Here is a 6887-nt window from a genome sequence, read left to right on the forward strand (position 1 = left end):
ACATTTCAATTTGACCACTCTTGGTTGGGCGGAATGGAAGGTGAGCAAGGTGCCTTAGGAAGGAAAGGGTGAACAATTCTTATTAAAGATGAAGATGATGGGGAAGGAGATCAAAAAGAATGAGGGTGTGGAGAGAGAGAAAGGAGAGAAAGAAAAATGAAATGACTTAAAAGAAGGAAGTAACAAAAAATTAATGAATTAGGTAGAAAGAGGGGAAGGAAAGTAGCAAAATTATTGTTTCAGGTGAGGAGAGTCTAAGTTTTGAGATGAATTGAAAGGCTGAATTATGTTCCCAAAAATACATATTTGAGGGTGAATATTTTACTTTAGATCAGGGGTTCCCAACCTGGGGTCTGCGGATCCCTGGGTTAATGGTAAGGTTCCGTGGCATAAAAAAGGTTGGGAACTTCTTCTTTAGATCCTCTTGTATAGAATGTTCTTTGTGGAGAACAAGGGTTAAGATGGTTTATACTTTACCTGCATTTAAAATTCCCATTCTTGTACTCTCAGTGGGCTTGAATGTAGTGCCAATGAAGATAGAATGGGTCAGGCTTTACTTACTTTCCTAATCACAAGTGAAAAGGGTTCCCAGTGTTGAACAAAATCTGGACCCTGAAAGATTGAACAATTGTATCTTGATATCTATGTATACCCTTTAAAACTGGTTGAGGCAAAAAATAATTTGCTCTCAATGGGTCATTTATCTCAGCAGGCACAGCTCTTGGATGAATATGTCTGACTTTTTTTTGATATGGAGGTTTTGGTGTGGTTAAACATTCCTCAGGTGCAGTGCTAGAGTGAAGATATTCACCACTGGAACTGATGAAACTAAAAACTCCAACACTGGTTCAACAATTTCATTTCAGTGGGCATTAACTTACACTGAGCTGAACCTTCATTGGTTTACTACAACTATTTGTTTTGAGAAGTTTTCACATTGCATTCCTATTACTTTCAAACAACTGCCTTTCTTTCTGTGCAGCGGAATAATGAAAGGGAGTATAGTTTGTCGTTTATCCAATGGCAACACTAAATGGTATCACCAGAACATGTTCATATTTTGCATATCCAGAAGAGGGTGCACAGAACCTAATCTTCAGAATTCTAGGGAAGTATTTCAAGCTATGGTAGTTATACTCCAATACATTTTGTTATTCCAGTAACTGAGTTGCAGTGTATGTAACATACATCAAAGTTGCTGGTGAACGCAGCAGGCCAAGCAGCATCTATAGGAAGAGGCGCAGTCGACGTTTCAGGCCGAGACCCTTCGTCAGGACTAACTGAAGGAAGAGTGAGTAAGGGATTTGAAAGCTGGAGGGGGAGGGGGAGATGCAAAATGATAGGAGAAGACAGGAGGGGGAGGGATAGAGCCGAGAGCTGGACAGGTGATAGGCAAAAGGGGATACGAGAGGATCATGGGACAGGAGGCCTAGGGAGAAAGACGGGGGGGGGTGACCCAGAGGATGGGCAAGAGGTATGTTCAGAGGGACAGAGGGAGAAAAAGGAGAGTGAGAGAAAGAATGTGTGCATAAAAAGGAGTAACAGCTGGGGTACGAGGGGGAGGTGGGGCCTAGCGGAAGTTAGAGAAGTCAATGTTCATGCCATCAGGTTGGAGGCTACCCAGACGGAATATAAGGTGTTGTTCCTCCAACCTGAGTGTGGCTTCATCTTTACAGTAGAGGAGGCCGTGGATAGACATGTCAGAATGGGAATGGGATGTGGAATTAAAATGTGTGGCCACTGGGAGATCCTGCTTTCTCTGGCGGACAGAGCGTAGATGTTCAGCAAAGCGGTCTCCCAGTCTGCGTCGGGTCTCACCAATATATAAAAGGCCACATCGGGAGCACCGGACGCAGTATATCACCCCAGTCGACTCACAGGTGAAGTGATGCCTCACCTGGAAGGACTGTTTGGGGCCCTGAATGGTGGTAAGGGAGGAAGTGTAAGGGCATGTGTAGCACTTGTTCCGCTTACACGGATAAGTGCCAGGAGGGAGATCAGTGGGGAGGGATGGGGGGGACGAATGGACAAGGGAGTTGTGTAGGGAGCGATCCCTGCGGAATGCAGAGAGGGGGGGAGGGAAAGATGTGCTTAGTGGTGGGATCCCGTTGGAGGTGGCGGAAGTTACGGAGAATAATATGTTGGACCCGGAGGCTGGTGGGGTGGTAGGTGAGGACCAGGGGAACCCTATTCCTAGTGGGGTGGTGGGAGGATGGAGTGAGAGCAGATGTACGTGAAATGGAGGAGATGCGTTTAAGAGCAGAGTTGATAGTGGAGGAAGGGAAGCCCCTTTCTTTAAAAAATGAAGACATCTCCCTCGTCCTAGAATGAAAAGCCTCATCCTGAGAGCAGATGCGGCGGAGACGGAGGAATTGCGAGAAGGGGATGGCGTTTTTGCAAGAGACAGGGTGAGAAGAGGAATAGTCCAGATAGCTGTGAGAGTCAGTAGGCTTATAGTAGATATCAGTGGATAAGCTGTCTCCAGAGACAGAGACAGAAAGATCTAGAAAGGGGAGGGAGGTGTCGGAAATAGACCAGGTAAACTTGAGGGCAGGGTGAAAGTTGGAGGCAAAGTTAATAAAGTCAACGAGTTCTGCATGCGTGCAGGAAGCAGTGCCAATGCAGTCATCGATATAGCGAAGGAAAAGTGGGGAACAGATACCAGAATAGGCACGGAACATAGATTGTTCCACAAACCCAACAAAAAGGCAGGCATAGCTAGGACCCATACGGGTGCCCATAGCTACACCTTTAGTTTGGAGGAAATGGGAGGAGCAAAAGGAGAAATTATTAAGAGCAAGGACTAATTCCGCTAGACGGAGCAGAGTGGTGGTAGAGGGGAACTGATTAGGTCTGGAATCCAAAAAGAAGCGTAGAGCTTTGAGACCTTCCTGATGGGGGATGGAAGTATATAAGGACTGGACATCCATGGTGAAAATAAAGCGGTGGGGGCCAGGGAACTTAAAATCATCGAAAAGTTTAAGAGCGTGAGAAGTGTCACGAACATAGGTCGGAAGGGATTGAACAAGGGGTGATAAAACAGTGTCGAGGTATGCAGAAACGAGTTCGGTGGGGCAGGAGCAAGCTGAGACAATAGGTCGGCCAGGACAGGCAGGTTTGTGGATCTTGGGTAGGAGGTAGAAACGGGAAGTGCGGGGTGTGGGAACTATAAGGTTGGTAGCAGTGGATGGGAGATCCCCTGAGCGGATAAAGTCGTTGATAGTGTGGGAGACAATGGCCTGGTGCTCCTTAGTGGGGTCACGATCGAGGGGTAAATAAGAGGAGGTATCCGTGAGTTGTCGCTGTGCCTCGGCAAGGTAGAGGTCAGTACGCCAGACTACAACAGCACCCCCTTTATCAGCGGGTTTAATAATAAGGTTAGGATTAGTGCGGAGGGAGTGGAGAGCAGAGCGTTCCGAAGGAGTGAGGTTGGAATGGGGACAAGGTGCGGTGAAGTCGAGACGGTTGATGTCCCGTCGGCAGTTGGCAATAAAGAGATCCAGAGCAGGCAGAAGACCAGAGCGGGGTGTCCATGAAGAAGAGGAGGGTTGAAGACGGGAGAAGGGGTCATCGGTGGGGGTGGAAGAGTCCTTGCCGAAGAAGTAGGCTCGGAGACGGAGACGGCGGAAGAAAAGTTCCGCATCGTGGCGAACACGGAACTCGCTGAGGTGTGGGCGAAGGGGGACAAACGTGAGGCCCTTACTGAGAACAGAGCGTTCTGCCTCCGACAGTTGAAGGTCGGAGGGGATGGTAAAGACCCGGCACGGATGAGAGCTGGGATCAGAGGGGGGAGGGGGGAGGCTGGGGGTGTCAGTGGAGAGGGGATGGTTGGGATGAGAGGAAGATGGAGCCTCTGAGGGCCCAGGAGTTGACGGTGGGATCTGAGGAAGACGGGGCTGCGGAGTGGTGGTGGGGGAAGGGGAGACGGGAGTCACAACAGCAGCACATAAAGACCCGGCCTGGAGTTCAAGGCTGGAGTCGCAGTTGGTGGTTGCGTAATCATTTCGAATGTGTCCATGGTCGTTGCTGGAGTCCGGGTTTTGAATATGCCCTGAGGTGTTGGAGCCGCCGAGATCAATGGCAGGTGCCGCAATTGAAAGTTCATGCCTGCTAGCGTCGGGGCCGGCAGGCTCTGGAGTCCGTAGATGTAAGATCTTACGATCTTTGCCTAACATGACAAAGTCAAAAAAACGGCGATTGCAGGCGTGGATCCGACGGAGGATGAAATAGCGGGTAGGACCATTACAGACAGCGAAGAAAGTGTCCCGAAGGTGTGGAAGGGTGTGGGATAGGGACACCAAGTACCTCCTCATGGCGGAGAGCGTCGCCTTCAGAGCTTGACGGGAGAAGCGGCGAGAGGCAGAGTCAATAAAATGTGAGTACCTGGGATCCTCAGAAGGTCCAAATTGAGAGGCTTGGAAACGAATCCTAAAGCCAACTGGAGTAAGTTGGCGACGGAGGCACGTTCCAAGAAAGGATACATGGCAGTGATAGCGAGTCTGAGTCAAAACGTGGTCGAAAAGTTGAAGAGCCGAAGAAATTACAGATGGGGAGCAGTGAGAGATGGTTTCACTGAACTCCCGTCGAAGAGAGGATCTAAACTTCTTCGGTGTAGGCATCACCGGAAGAGGCTTCGCAGTAGTGAATTTAAACGTAAACAACAGGAATTCTGCAGATGCTGGAAATTCAAGCAACATACATCAAAGTTGCTGGTGAACGCAGCAGGCCAAGCAGCATCTATAGGAAGAGGCGCAGTTGACGTTTCAGGCCGAGACCCTTCGTCAGGACTAACTGAAGGAAGAGTGAGTAAGGGATTTGAAAGCTGGAGGGGGAGGGGGAGATGCAAAATGATAGGAGAAGACAGGAGGGGGAGGGATAGAGCCGAGAGCTGGACAGGTGATAGGCAAAAGGGGATACGAGAGGATCATGGGACAGGAGGCCTAGGGAGAAAGACGGGCTTGAACTCCAGGCCGGGTCTTTATGTGCTGCTGTTGTGACTCCCGTCTCCCCTTCCCCCACCACCACTCCGCAGCCCCGTCTTCCTCAGATCCCACCGTCAACTCCTGGGCCCTCAGAGGCTCCATCTTCCTCTCACCCCAACCCTCCCCTCTCCACTGACACCCCCAGCCTCCCCCCTCCCCCCTCTGATCCCAGCTCTCATCCGTGCCGGGTCTTTACCATCCCCTCCGATCTTCAACTGTCGGAGGCAGAACGCTCTGTTCTCAGTAAGGGCCTCACGTTTGTCCCCCTTCGCCCACACCTCAGCGAGTTCCGTGTTCGCCACGATGCGGAACTTTTCTTCCACCGTCTCCGTCTCCGAGCCTACTTCTTCGGCAAGGACTCTTCCACCCCCACCGATGACCCCTTCTCCCGTCTTCAACCCTCCTCTTCTTCATGGACACCCCGCTCTGGTCTTCTGCCTGCTCTGGATCTCTTTATTGCCAACTGCCGACGGGACATCAACCGTCTCGACTTCACCGCACCTTGTCCCCATTCCAACCTCACTCCTTCGGAACGCTCTGCTCTCCACTCCCTCCGCACTAATCCTAACCTTATTATTAAACCCGCTGATAAAGGGGGTGCTGTTGTAGTCTGGCGTACTGACCTCTACCTTGCCGAGGCACAGCGACAACTCGCGGATACCTCCTCTTATTTACCCCTCGATCGTGACCCCACTAAGGAGCACCAGGCCATTGTCTCCCACACTATCAACGACTTTATCCGCTCAGGGGATCTCCCATCCACTGCTACCAACCTTATAGTTCCCACACCCCGCACTTCCCGTTTCTACCTCCTACCCAAGATCCACAAACCTGCCTGTCCTGGCCGACCTATTGTCTCAGCTTGCTCCTGCCCCACCGAACTCGTTTCTGCATACCTCGACACTGTTTTATCACCCCTTGTTCAATCCCTTCCGACCTATGTTTGTGACACTTCTCACGCTCTTAAACTTTTCGATGATTTTAAGTTCCCTGGCCCCCACCGCTTTATTTTCACCATGGATGTCCAGTCCTTATATACTTCCATCCCCCATCAGGAAGGTCTCAAAGCTCTACGCTTCTTTTTGGATTCCAGACCTAATCAGTTCCCCTCTACCACCACTCTGCTCCGTCTAGCGGAATTAGTCCTTGCTCTTAATAATTTCTCCTTTTGCTCCTCCCATTTCCTCCAAACTAAAGGTGTAGCAATGGGCACCCGTATGGGTCCTAGCTATGCCTGCCTTTTTGTTGGGTTTGTGGAACAATCTATGTTCCGTGCCTATTCTGGTATCTGTTCCCCACTTTTCCTTCGCTATATCGACGACTGCATTGGCACTGCTTCCTGCACGCATGCAGAACTCGTTGACTTTATTAACTTTGCCTCCAACTTTCACCCTGCCCTCAAGTTTACCTGGTCTATTTCCGACACCTCCCTCCCCTTTCTAGATCTTTCTGTCTCTGTCTCTGGAGACAGCTTATCCACTGATATCTACTATAAGCCTACTGACTCTCACAGCTATCTGGACTATTCCTCTTCTCACCCTGTCTCTTGCAAAAACGCCATCCCCTTCTCGCAATTCCTCCGTCTCCGCCGCATCTGCTCTCAGGATGAGGCTTTTCATTCTAGGACGAGGGAGATGTCTTCATTTTTTAAAGAAAGGGGCTTCCCTTCCTCCACTATCAACTCTGCTCTTAAACGCATCTCCTCCATTTCACGTACATCTGCTCTCACTCCATCCTCCCACCACCCCACTAGGAATAGGGTTCCCCTGGTCCTCACCTACCACCCCACCAGCCTCCGGGTCCAACATATTATTCTCCGTAACTTCCGCCACCTCCAACGGGATCCCACCACTAAGCACATCTTTCCCTCCCCCCCTCTCTCTGCATTCCGCAGGGATCGCTCCC

Source organism: Mobula hypostoma, chromosome 4, assembly GCF_963921235.1.
Source record: "Mobula hypostoma chromosome 4, sMobHyp1.1, whole genome shotgun sequence".
In the NCBI taxonomy this organism is placed as follows: Eukaryota; Metazoa; Chordata; class Chondrichthyes; order Myliobatiformes; family Myliobatidae; genus Mobula; species Mobula hypostoma.